We start from the raw sequence: 14,625 nt of genomic DNA on the forward strand, positions 1-14,625 counted from the left end.
ACTAGCAAAAGTCACCACTGTACTTCAAGGAGGTCTCCATTAGGTGTTACAAGTTTAATGGCCACCGGACCAAAATATATTGGCTAAACCAAAGAAACAAAATGGACAGGACCAGGATTAAAATGTTGAAGAGATCTGTGAGCCAGGGGCATCAGCTGCCTCCTTCGCAGTCAGAGCAGGCTTTCTGAGCCATCGGCCTTTGCATGACAATGAAGTCTTGGCCACATTTCCCCAACTTGTTTTATTTATATTTTTTCTTTTGAAACAGAGTCTCACATGGCCCTGGCTGACCACACTCCTTATGTAACCACAGCTGACCACACCACAAAGTGCTAGGATTACACGTGCCACTCTGCCTGACCTTCCCATTTCATTGGAAATATTTTCTGGTGTCCATTCCATGAATAACAGATAAGGTAAGGTGAGAGCCGTATGTTCATGATCATCTCTGTTGTGATTAGCACTTCACAGTTGAGGAAACCGAGGCCTACAGGAGCTGAGGCTTGGGCCAGCGTTGGGTGAGATCATTTAGATGCTAAAACAGTGCAGTTCTCCCTCATGTGTGACCTTATATGAAGAATCCATCCGGAGGGAGGTTTCTGAAAGGAAATGATGTAATGTGAGGCCAATGCAAAGTGGAGCAGGAAGGCAGCGTGTACAGTCCTTATCACGGCAGCTGCCTTAGTGGTACATGTTCAAAGGAACCACAAACTTCCGACCTGAGACAGTTTCCGGTGACAACCTGCTCATCATATTTTAAATCATTTTTTTTTCTTTCAGTGGGTGAATTAGGTACTGGAATGTCTTTAATCTTCTTGTGGGTCAGATTTTCCATTTGTAATGTTTCATTAAATTAATTCAAATCATGTAAACTACTATCACTTATTTTCACTTCACAGGCGTATGTGTGTGTTTGAAATGGTTATCATGTAGGGCCAGTAAAGGTGACAATGAGTAAATGGGGGATTTCCAGTTCTCAGCACTTTCCAGTTTTCTCTTCTCTGAGTTCATCAAGCTTTCTTATTTTCCTCTTCTGAGGAACATTTCTCCAGACACAAAAACAAGTTCGAATGTGTGAACTGATATATTTTCTTCTTGATTTGTGGAGGTGACATGTAAAGTTCTCATGCACATAAACTTGAACTCTGAGACCTTTGACCATTTTTGAAAGTGAACTGTATAGGAGAACTGTATCATAAACATGACATGGTATCTAGCTATACCTGAGATAATCCCAAAATGTATTTCAGGTGTCTCATCCTCTCAGCATGTGGTGTGGAGATGGACACCACAGCACAGAAATTCCAGACAAGTCAGAGCCTGTGTGCCTTTCCGTTTGCCTTTTGCTTGACAGGCATGTAGTGAATTGAATGTATAGAGGGAGAGAAAGCCTGAGAAGAAGACAGCCAGCATCTGGACCTTCCCTGAAGCTCATATGCATTGCAATATTCCCAGGTGTGAAATGAATACACAAGGTACCCAGATTCATAATGATGCACTGTGAATAACTGTAAGCTATGGTCGGTCCTTGAGACTGTAAGTGAAAGATGCGCTCCCAAGGCCACTTCATCCAACTTTATCCATCGACACAGGAAGAAATAAAAACTATTTATTTTTTCATAACTGTCAAGAACTTATAACATACAACTAAACGTATTCTATTTGGAAGATAATTTCTTAAAAAAAAAAACAAAAAATATTCAGGGCCAAGTGATTTTTAAACAATAACCACCTATTACTAATGAAATTTTAATAGTGAAATTGTAAATTGCCAATTTATCAAGAACATTTAAAAAATTAGAAGAGGAAAACTCTAAATCACAAATTGATCAGCCCATCTTCTTAATAAAACAAAGTTAAATTCATCAACATTTGTAATACATCATACACAATGTATGTATGTACACATTTTTGTATACATAAAACAATGTATTGTAAAACTAGGTCCACTGAAACACAAAATGTTTCATTCAAACTTAGTCACCAAAACTTGCCATACTATGAAATTAAAAAGAAATGTATTTATTTCAGAAGATATGCAATGCTATGTTTGGTAACTTTGACCATTGTGATGAAAGTTCACAATTCATTAAGAATAAAATTGCTTCGAAGTGCAGGTTCTATACAGGAGGAATAATCATCTATAAACTACATTGTGATTAGTGAACAATTGAGAACATTTTCTTGTGAAATCTAGAATGATGAGATGAGAAGTGTATTATTTCATCTCTCTCTCTCTGTCTCTCTGTCTCTCTCTGTCTCTGTCTCTCTGTCGTCTCTCTCTCTCTCTCTCTCTCTCTCTCTCTCTCTCTCTCTCTCTCTCTCTCTCTCTCTCTCTCTCTCTCTCTCTCTCTCTCTCTCTCTCTCTCTCTCTCTCTCTCTCTCTCTCTCTCTCTCTCTCTCACACACACACACACACACACACACACAGTTTTTGAGAAGTTATCACTTTGTAGCTTAGCCTGGCCTTGAATTCATGAACTCAAACTCTCCCAGTCCTGGCATGACAGTTAAGTCCTTTGGACTCAGTATCTCAATGTAAAATCAAGTATATTCTGACGTAACAATTCAGTGATGCTGAAGAAATGAAGAAAAGAAACGAACAAACACAGGAGGACTGGAGAGAATAGTTGAATTATTAGTAATCATTTTGGGATAGAATGTCAATAAAAGTTATGGAAGATCTCTTTAAATGTCTCTCCTTTTGGGTTCAATGTTGAGATCTTCGATACATTTGGAGTTGATATTTGCAGAGTGAGAAATAAGGATTTAGTTTTATTATTATGTATGATATACAGTTTTTGCTATTACCATTTGCTGCTGTTATTGTCATTTTTCCAGCATGTATTTTTTTATCCTTCACAAAAATTGGAAGGCTAAAGATGCATTGACTCCCACCAAGGTGCTTTGTTCTATGCCAGCAATCTACATTGCTTTTCTGTACTAATATGCTATTTTTATGACTGTTGATCTATCATATAGCTTAAAGTCAGGTATGGTGGTACTTCTAGGAGTGTAGTTTTGCTCAGGATTGTTTCGGCTACATGGGTTTTTTGAATTTCCATCTGATTTTCTTTTTTCTTTCTTTCTTTCTTTTTTTTTCTTTTCTTTTCTTTTTTTTTTTTTTAGTGATGGGATTTCTCTGTTGTAGCCTTGGCTTTTCTGAACTCACTTTGTAGAATAGGTTGCCTCTGCCTCCCTGATTAAAGGCATGGCCTACCATACCCAGATCCATCTGAATTTTAAGATTTTTTTTTTATTTTGTTGGTGATTGAAAACAGAATTTTGACTGAGATTGCACTAAGCTGTGTATTGCTTTTGGTAGGATGGTTGTTTTCACTGCATTAATTCTGTTCATGAGCATGGGGAGTCTTTCCATCTTTAGTATCTTCCTCAGCTGTTCTCTTCAATGTTTTAAAAGTTTTATTATTATTTAGTTAGGCTTATCTCAAGGGTTTTTTTTTTGAGGTTATTGTGAATGGGTTCATTATCCTGATTTTTTTGTAAATATGTTTGTCATTGGTACTGAGGAAAGCTACTAAATTTTGTATGCTAAGCTTTGTATCCTGCCAAATTGCTGAAGTTATTTGTTTTCCAGTTGCATCTTTAGGGTCTCTTGAGCATAGAATCATGTATCTACCTATGATACTTTTGCTTCTTTCCTAATTGTAGCCCTTGTATTTGCTTCTCTCATCTCATCCTCAAGCTACTATTTCAATGACTATATTTAATAAGAGGAGAGAAAGTGGAAATTCTAATCTTGTTCTTGATTTAGTGGTGATGTTGCAAGGTTTTCTCCATTTAGAATGATGCTGACTGTGGTTTGTCATATGTAGCCTTAATAATGTTAGGTATTTTCCCTCCATCTCTAGCCTGTGCATGGTTTTGGTGAAGAAATATTAGATTTTTGTCAAATGTCCTTTCTATAGTTATAGAGGTGATCATGTGATTTCCTAAGGATGCGTGTGTGGTAAATTACATTCATTGGTTCGTATATTTTGAATGATCTCTGTGCCTCTGGGATGGGCCGCTGGAGAAAGGGTAGAAAGTGTTCTACAAGACACAGACACAGGTAAAGAATTTATAAACACATCCTGCAACAACAATTGATACAGGGCATCTCATGAAATGAAAAAGTTTGGTCCACAGGGGAAACTGTAAACAGAGTGAATAGCAGCCTTTAGAACAGGAGAAAACTTGACAGAGTACTACTATCTGAAGCCACAAAGAACTAAAAAGACCTAAGTAATGTAAAAACAACCAATCCAGTGAAAACATAGCCTTAGGCTTTGGATTTCAACAGATATATTTACTTTCAAAATAAATATAAACAGCCAAACATTTTTAAGACAGTTCAACATCATTAGCCATCAGTAAAATGCAAATTACAACACTTTGAGACTCCACTCAGTGTTGTTTTTAAACAAAATCTCAAACATTTGGTTTACCAATAAATATCCAGGAGCCACCTGCTGGGGTGAAAGCATACTAGTTCAGAAAAGCAGAGAAAGTGCCCAGCTGACCTTCCTATTCAAGCAATGTCCCTGAAGGAAAAAGCCTCTTCTAATGCTGTCTTAAAAACCTTCAAACTGAATGTCCCTCCTTCTACCTCTTGTGTGTCTCTCTATCTGTTCTCTGGACTTGCTCTCACTTTCTACGTCTTTTTCCTATGTTTACTCCCCGTCTACATGTTCTTGACCTATGGTTGACTTTATTTAATTCTATTTACAGAAAGCTCTTTGATTAAAGGTGTGTGCTAGGGCTGAGCCATACACAAACTACCTGTTTATAATAAACAGAAAGTTCTTGATTTAAAGTACATGCTAGGGCTGAGACACAACACAACTAGACAATAGGTTTTCTCAGTGCAAAGTCTTGAGGTTCATGGTATGATTAAATATCCTGCAACAACTCTGCCCCGTCATAATGGCTAAGATGAAGAAAAGAAAGGCCATTTGAGTTTCCTCTCTTGAGAATTCTCTGTTTAGATCTGTAGTGTTTTTGTTTGTTTGTTATATATGTTGTATATTATTCATCTATCAGCTGTGTTGTTAGTAAAAAAAAAAAACTTTTCCCATTTTCTAACCTGCCACTTTATCTGTCTAGATTCAGGCTTTAGAACAAAATTAATAACAGTCAAGATAACATATCTCTACTAGTGCTAAGCTATCCTACCACAGCAGGCTTTGACTATTCCAATAAAGCTGAAGCACAAGAAAAATAGCATAAAATCAACTATATAAAGATGATAGAGATTCTGCCGAAATACTATGAATGTAACATTTATATAATTCCTGATTTTTTCATGGTTCTTCTTGCTGTAGGTAGTTTATTGTAAATATGTGTAATACTATAAATGCATATGTAAAAATATTTAATAAAAATTGGAAAAAAGAGAAAGTGAATAGATCCCTTAGAAATTCAGAAAAAAACATAAACAAACAATTGAAAGAAATTAATATATCCCTTAAAGAAAGCCATGAAAAAAACAAACAGTTGAAGGAAAGAAATAAAACAGTTCAAGACCTGAAAATGAAAACAGGGGCAATAAAGGAAACACAAACTGAGGGAATTCTGGAAAAGAAAGATTTAGGAATCTGAACAGAAACTGCAGAAGCAAGCTCCACTGACAGAATGCAGAAGATGAAAGAGAGAATTTCAGGCATTGAGGATACAATAGAAGAGATCGATACATTGCTCAAAGAAAATGTAAGTCTAAAAATTTCCTGACCCAAAGCATTCAAGAAATCTTGGGCACTGTGAAAAGGCAAAACCTAAGAATAATAGGAATAGAGAAAGGAGAAGAATCCCAGCTCAAAGGCTCAGAAAAATACTATCAACAAAATAATAGAAGAAAAATTTTCTGTCCTAAAGAAGATGTCTATTAAGGTACAGAAAGCATACAGAACACCAAATAGTGGGACTAGGAAAGAAAAATTCCCTTGTCACATAATAATCAAAATATTAAATGTGTAGATTAAAAAGAATATTAAAAGCTGCAAGGGATAAAGGGCAAGTGACTACACCATGGCCAGTTGAAGAATTTGGACATTGGAGTTCTTCTTCAGCCGGTCTCTAGCTTGCTCTTATCAGTGTAGACTTCTTATCCTATCCAGAGAATTTCTTAGTGACTTTAATGATTCTACGTAAAATATAAATTGATTCTGAGTTAAAAAAAAAAAGCGTGTGTGTGTGTGTGTGTGTGTGTGTGTGTGTGTGTGTGTTGGTCTTTGGAGGAAAGAAAAACACATATAATGTAAAAAATAGAGGATGAAATACTAGGGGCAGGAAGGTTTAATCAGGAATAGAGATAGGATTATACTGAGAAGGTTGGAGCAAAGTTAACCAAAATGAGAGTGGTATGGAAAAACCACACAAAAACTTATTGCTATATAAACTAACTAAAAAAAAATACCAGTAATTGTAAGAAGGAGTTTCAAGAGAAGCACACTGAATGGGTTAAAACTTTACCACACGTGGACTCTCAGGATAATAGATGTGATTACCATTGTTCTTGATTGCCAGAGTTACATGGTTAGACCCCAGTGGTCTGCCAAATGGACATGAAGTCAAACTGCCTCCTCAATCTTTATGTTCACGCCCATAGACTCATTGTACTGTAAGGTGGAAGTTTCTACTTTCTTTGAAGACTCTGCTGTGTCATGTGATGTTTTTCTGGGAGCAGACATGTGAGAGGGTGTGTGATGTCTGGAAGAAGTGCATAGAACCCCACAGGTAGTGTGACAATGCTTTTGCATTGCTACACCTCAGTGCAAGGCATCGCTGGTCTTCACTGGTCTTTGCTAGATTTCACTTGTCTTTGCTTCACAGAGAGAAACAGAGACCTTCTGGAGTTACTCCAGCTGATTGTGGCTGCTTCCATTGACTCATGCCCATTCGGCAGAGCCGTGCTGTTTCTGCTGGGTCATGCCACTGCTACAGATTCAAGCTGCTGTTTGGTGTTGGCTCTTGAACTAGACTCCTGGTATCCTGACAATACGAAGTGGAATTGGACCAAGGAACTACATCTAAACAGATCCACAATCGCTTTTCCTATTAGCATCCTTTCTCCCCTTCCTCTGGTCAGTGGGATAGAAGTGAGAATGAAGTGTTTAAGGATGCTACATGAAGCAGGTTTTGAAAAATCTAAACCTACAGTACTCTCAACCTGGGTATAGATTGACCGACTCGTCTTGTTCAGCTCCGTCGCCTAAAGATTTTATAGCTTCCTGATGCTTCTGCCAGCTGGGGACATATATATGTCAGCCAGGGATAGATAAAACTCTAGATAAGCCTCTGCTCATTTGTGGCAGTATTGGCCCATAGTCCTCAAACTCTGTTCTGCCTGGCTTCCTCTGATACCTCTCAGGGGGTGAGAAGGGAGCTGCTGCCACATTTCTTCTGGGTTCTCCACCCAGACTCTGAGGACACCTGAGGCCAGGGGAGTCATTTCCTGATGCTTGGCAGATGTGGAAGTTACAACTCTTCCTTAGACATATGGTGACAAGTTAGCATAGATGTCACCATTCCCTGCTTGTGTGTGTATGTGTGTGTGTGTATGTGTGTGTGTGTGTGTGTGTGTGTGTATGTGCAGGTGCTGAGGATATGAACTCAGGTCCTCATGCTTGTACAAGAAGCATTTTACCAACTGAGCAACCCATCTCTCCAGGCTGAAAGTTCATTCTCAATAGACATCAGCTATTATGTCTTAGTGGACTTTTAGGACTCAGTTACTGGCATAGAACTGAAGCCACCATGATCGGATTTTCTGGCTGGAATCTCCAAGTTTTGAACCCTGCGGTGGGCATGGAAGTAGGTGAAGATAAAGGAGAGAGTTGCCTACTGGGTAGGAGAAAAACCTGCAAAATGACTGCGATGTTTGCCCCAAAGATGTCTTTGTTATTTATCTTCACACTCAAGCCCAGGAACTCAGTGTTCCTAACTTATAAATGTCTAAATCTTCTAACAGGAAGCTCTAAAACCACATCAGACAACTTGAATTGCTATCCAAGTCCTGTAGAGAAGTCTTGTACAAATATAGTTTAAAGTGGGTGGGGAGTAGTAGGATCAGATAAAGAAGAAACAAAAGAGCTTCATCCACACCAGTGGTAAAACCCTGAGATAGAAAAGACCCAACAGTTGTCTTAGAATGCAGGAGGCAGAGCTCTGGATAGGAAAGCATAAATGGGTGCAATTTGAATCCGCTTTTTACCATGGCTTTTCTCTGTTGCTGCCTTCCTTTTTTTCACTGCTTTGAGTTTAGTTTTTCCTCCTTTTCTAGTTCCTTAAAGTAAAAAGTTAATTAACAACTCTAATTTTTAGAAATCTAGATCATAAATATGCATATATTTTGAATAATAAGTTAGTGATAAGGTTTTCTGCATGGTCTGTAAGTTTGTGTATGTTGTGTGGTTATATTCATATATTTCAAAGAATTTTATAAATTATCTCATGATTTCTTCTGTCATCTGTTGGTTGTTTATAACTGTGTCATTTGCCTTCCTCATGTTTCTATTTTCATACACTATGCCTCTATCTATTTGAAATGTTAACTCAGTTCAGTCAGAGAACACAGTCATTTTAAGCTGATTAAGGTTTAACATATTTTGACCCAACATATCCTTAATTTGGGAAAGATCTAGATTCTTTTATTAAGTAAAAGTTCTTATTGTTTGCTGCTTGAGTAATCTATCTTCTTCTTCATATTCCGTCTCACTCTGTCCACTCCTGAAAGGGGTTCTGGAACTATCCAGCCATTGATGCTCAACTGTCCTCTTTCTTTAGTGATGTCTACTCTTGTTTCAGATAGTTTGGCTAGATTTTAAATGTTCTTATGTTCAAATTACTTTGCTTCTCTGATCAACTGAGTTTGTAATTATTTTAAGGATCATTTTCAATCCACCAATACTTTGTGAAGCCTATTTCATTAGATGTTAACACATCATTCTTATCATTACTTTAACAATGTCACTTTCTTCATAGCAATCATTATCCTTTTTAGAAAAAAAATGTTTCTGAAACACAGCATTTAATTGGATCATGATTCTTATCAATTTAGCTATTATGTGCTTTTTTATTGAACTGTTTAATCCATTTACATTTAATAAAATTTAATGGGTTTGGGGGACTGGAGTTTCTATATTGTTATTTATTTTCCATATTTTATATACTGTGGCTTCTCTGTGTTCTATAAACTGCCTCAAACAAAATAGACTTTTATTTTCTAGTATACAAGTATCCCACTCCATTTTACTATACTTAGTAGTGATTTTCACTTATCTTTTCAATTCTTGAGAATTATGATTTATTTTTAAACATTTTCAGAGATCTCTAAACCTGTAACAAGAAAAGACCTTAAATTTGTAACCTATTCTCCTGGCCAGCTGGGGTAACCAATTGCCTCTGTTTACCCTGCATCAGTTATACTGTTTGAGTTTGCTCAGGGGCAGATACCCCAAGAAGATTCCTGTTGTAATGGCCTCATCTATCTATGTGCTTATCTGTGCTTAATAATCTCTAAGGCACAAGAAAGGCTTCCAAAATGTGGCCAGATAAGGTTAATTTTAGAAAACATCTAAAAAGCCTCTTACGTAATTTTCTAAGGAAAAGACATAAATCATAATTCAGAAAGTCCCAAAGAATGCAACATGCAGAGACCAAAATCCAAAAGTAGGAGAGAGAAGGACAGAGATTGTAGCAGTCTGTCAATCTTTGCTGGAACTGTGTCAAGCAGCTGTGATGGCTTCAGGACTTTCGCCATTTCCAGGGGCTATGGCTGTGCCAAACTTGAAACAATCCAACCTAGTGGGCTCATTAGTGCCTATGCAGCTGAAGACAATGACTCTCCCACTCTCAGTCTATATCAGTAGCCAAAAGTTTACTAGGGAGTGGTAGCCCTGTGAGCCCCTCTCTAGTGCATTACTAACTGCTGACAGGTCAAATCTTGTGCAGGTCCTATGTAAGCAATCATAGTTACTGTGAGGTCATGACTACAGTGCATGTGTCATGCATGACAAAATCATTTCCAGCCCTCACTCTTATCTTCTATGGCCTACGTTCTTTCTACTCCTTTTACTTGAAAAGTCCTTAAAAAGTCAGCCATCTCAGTACTATGCCCAACCACAAGTCTCTTCACCTGTTGATGCTATTCCAAAGAGAAGATTCTCTGATTAAGGCTGAGTAGCATTTGTTTATGAGCATAAACATGGGGAATTGTTGCAGGATACTTGATCTCAATGTGATCCATGGGATTGTAAACTATAAAAACCTGTCTTTGATCCCATTCTGATCTCTGAGGTTGAACTGTAAATCCCTGCTTCTTGTGGTTGAGCCTTTAACCCAAGAGCTTTCTGTTTATTGGAAACAGGCGATGAAGGGATGGTTCAGCCAGCCTTACACACACCTTTTATCCAAGAGCTATCGGTACATGGAATTTAATAAAGTTAACCCTAGGTCAAGAGGCAAATCAAGAAACAAGCTGACATGTATTAAAAAGTAGGAGGGACTTTGAGTTGTGGGATGTTTAAGAAAGCACGTAAAGGAGGCATTTAGTCTTTGGTGCCTTCAGCTCTTGGGCTTTACCTTTGGAAGTTTACCTTTAGCTCTTTAGCTTTTAGCTCTTGAGCTCCTTAGCTCCCTGGCCCTTGGCTTTTGAGGCCTTGAACTAACAAACGTTTGGTCTTTTTTTTTTTTTTCATTTTATTTATTTATTTTATTATTATTATTATTATTATTATTTTTTGGCATTTTCTTCCTGAGCTGTCAGCTGAGCTAATGAGCCTTTTGGGCCTTCTTCATCTGGGATGTGAGCTGAATATTAAGTTCAGCTGGGTGCTTTTCCTGTCCCTCTGAGCTAGTAGGTATTTCAACACAACATTTGGCTCCTGAGTCTTTATTGGTAAAGTAGAACGATCTGGGGATTTCAATTAAAACACAGGGAAATGGTGACCTCATACATTGTTATTGGGACTGCAAATTGTTAAACATTTGAAAATTACTAAAAACCAAAACCAAAACAAAACAACAAGAACAATAAACTGGAGCAGAAACTGCTATATAATCTACCTGCTCTACCCATGAACATGCACCCAAAGGACCCAGTATCCTCCTATGGAGATAATTTCTCATCCATGTCCATTGCTGCTCTATTCACCATAACCAGGAAATGGAATCAGTACATATGCCCATCAACTTATGAATGGTTGGTGAAATTGAGGTATATGTACAAAAAGACATTTTATTTGACTATAAGGAAAAATGGAATTATGAAATTTGGTGTTAAGTGAATGGAACTGGAAAGATATATACTGAGGTAAATCAAACCAGAAAGACAAATGCTACATTCTTTCTCACCTGACATTTTGGTTTTGGTTTTGACTCATATTTTGTGTGTTTAATTTCTAGCACCTGTAGAAACATGGAAAATATGCAGGGGCCATTAACTGGGATATGTCTTAAGGGAGGGAAAATAAAAATTATATGATGTGTAAGTAGAGAGAGAGAGAGAATACTGGAGTTGGAAAATTTTAAGTGGTGGGAGACATGAAGTAAGGGTGTGTTAAAAAGTCATATGGAAACCATCTACTTTGTAAGCCAATTTTTAGAATTTAAGTTTTAAAAAGTATTAGAAGGGAAATATCTCACACAGCAGTATAAAGCTGTTGCTACAAACCCTAGGTTGCTCAAAAACCCTGGCTCCAGGGATGTGATCCTTTCTTATGAGGTCAGGGAGGCCCCTGACTCCTTCAAGACGGCACAGGCTCTTAACACCCTCCTAGTTTCCCACTGACACTAGTTGATAAGACACTGGTGCTGAAGAAACTACCCACATTCATAACAAGGTATAGTGAAATCAGTTTGGAAGTGGGAAGTTTTTTTCTGTGCTGCCTAGTTTTTGTCATTATAGAGGTTGGTGTGTATGTATGCTTTTAGTGAGAGAAAAGCCACTAATGATGTAAGCCTGCTGTGACCCCTATACACAATACCAACGTGCCAGCAAGATGCACACTGATGCAACAGTGACATAACCAATAAAGAGGAAACAAGACACTCTGACTGGTTTTGAGGTCTGCTCCACAGGAAGCAATTTGTGCCCAGTATGGTAAACCCAGTTTTTTAAACAAACAAACAAACAAACAAACAAGCAAACAACAACGAAAACAAGCAACAATCTAGGTTTGAGGAGATCTTAGGCTCCTTGGACCAATTCATCACAGTTGTATAGTTAAGTTGGCATTATTACACAATGAATTATTAAATACTGCTTTCTGAATTTCTATATTTATACCCACCCAACTTTTATGTGGTACTGGGTATCTGAAAGCCGGTCCCCTTGCTTACACAACAAGTGCTTTATCTGCTGAGCAACCTCCCTAGCCCAACAAATTACATTTTTGTACTTTGCATATCTACACCAATTTTAAAAATTAAACACTTGAAAGTTTTAAACTGCTGCATTACACGATTTTCTTTTCATAAGTTAGGCGATATAGAGTTATACTATGTGTTTATATTATGTTTTAATTTATCACTGAAATTTATTTTAATCTTAAATACGTTTTAAAAGTTAGTTGAAGTTGCTGTATAGTATTTGCTACTAAAGGGCACCTAATCCTTATAGTTTTTAATTTCCTGGTTACGTCTTACCTTCTGAAACATAGTTTTTATTGATATTAAAATTCTTGTTGACAATTTTTAGTCCATGGATTTCCAATAGGTCAATTCATTTTTTTTTTTCTGGCCTGGACTGTTTTCACACTGAGCCGTTATATTTTACTTTCTTGCCTCTAGCTAGGCATGATGGCGAAACAACTTTAATTCCAATACTTAGAAGGCAGAGGCAGGCAGATCTCTGTCAGTTCAAGGCCAGGATAGTTACAGGAGAGGCGGGACTATGCAGGGAAATTCTGTTTCAAACAAGAAGAAGAAGAACCACATCACCATCAACAACCACATCACCATCATCATCATCATCAACACCGACAACAACGACGACAACAACAACGACGACAACAACAACAACGACAACAACAACAACAACGTACCTACCTGCCTCAGCCTCCAAAGAGCTGAATTACAGGTATGAAGAGGCTGCATGCTCTTCTCTGGTGTAACGTTTTGTCATCATTTCTCATGCCGTGTGGGCCTAGTGGTGAATGTCTTAGGATACGTCATGTGTGGCTTACTCAGCTCATTGAGTGTAAAGATTATTATTTTTTCATTAAAATTTTAAAATATGTGACTGTCAGTTTTTCAAATTCTCCTCTCCCTTCATTTAGCGTCAGAAGCACGATGCAGATTTTTCCTAACTCATATGCTGACCTGTATGCTACTATCACACAGCTCCTAGAGTCACTTTATTCAGTCTCTTTTTAGTTCCCAGATTTGATCATTTCAGCTAACCTAGCTCTACCTTCAAAATTATGCATGCAATTTCCATCAGCTCAAATCTGCCATTGAGCTTTTCTTTCCTAATTCTAGCCTTTCTATTTTGTTATTTAAAAATTAATAATCCAGCCCACGCCAACATACTGTCACTAAATAGCTCATACTGACCTAGGATTTTCAATGCTGCACCTCAGGCTATCAAACTTCCAGCGATACTCCACCTCTGCAATCCTGGTGTTGGGATACAAGCTCAGGATAGTTTATCTTTGCCCCACTCTTTGCTGTCCAGTGGGAAATCACTCTTATATATCCTTTTATTGTTTTAGTTCTTTCTATTTAAAAGAGTTGAATTGAAAACTTTTTCATTACTTCTGCCTGTTGAGAAGCATAATCAGAGGTAGAATTTAGGGTCCTTCCAAGTTTATTTTGGACATGTCCACAGATCCACAGAAGCACATAGTATTTCTTAGCAATAATGTTGAATTTTTAAAGTCCTCTTTAAGCACATCTCTTACTCTCATCTGAACATTTCTGGTGGACTTTTTATTTGCTGAAATAATTATTGCCACTTGTGTTAGTTAATTTTTTTTATAAGACTGACTGATATATAAAGAAAAGAAGTTTATTTACACTACAGTCTTGGAGGCTGGACATCAGAGATCAGGCAACTCCATGGGTTTGGATTGAGGCGAACCTCAGAGTAGATGGCAGCATGACGCGAGAAGCAAGTGCAAGAAGGGTCATATGACAGGAAGTCAGAGAGATTCAGAGACCACGATCCTTTTATTATACCCAAATGTTATGGATGCCCATGAGAACTTCCCCTCCAAGGACAGCACTCCATTACCTGAGTCCCACTTCTAAAAGGCTTCAGAACACCAGAAACTGAGCCTCTAGCACACAAAGCTTTGGGGGTTGCACTCAAACCATATAGCACTACTTCAGGAAACGACAGTTCTTAGCAGCTGGCAGTGTTTGTGACAGATGTCCCTGGGGGAAAGGTTGTTTGTTCCGCAGCTCAGATGGAGTAAAGTCATATGCTACAGGTGGGATTTTCTAGGGGGATTCCAAACAGTCCAAAAGAAAATCCTCTCAGAACAGTCTTTTGAGGTCCTTCCCACCTTCTGCCTCCTCACATGCCCGAGGCTGGTATTTTCCACAGGTCTTCTAGTTGTAAGAGCTTCTGTTTTTAAAGACAGACTAAAGCTGAGGTGAAGGGGATGGGAACAAGGCACAATT

Source organism: Acomys russatus, chromosome 13 (assembly GCF_903995435.1).
Source record: "Acomys russatus chromosome 13, mAcoRus1.1, whole genome shotgun sequence".
Lineage (NCBI taxonomy): Eukaryota > Metazoa > Chordata > Mammalia > Rodentia > Muridae > Acomys > Acomys russatus.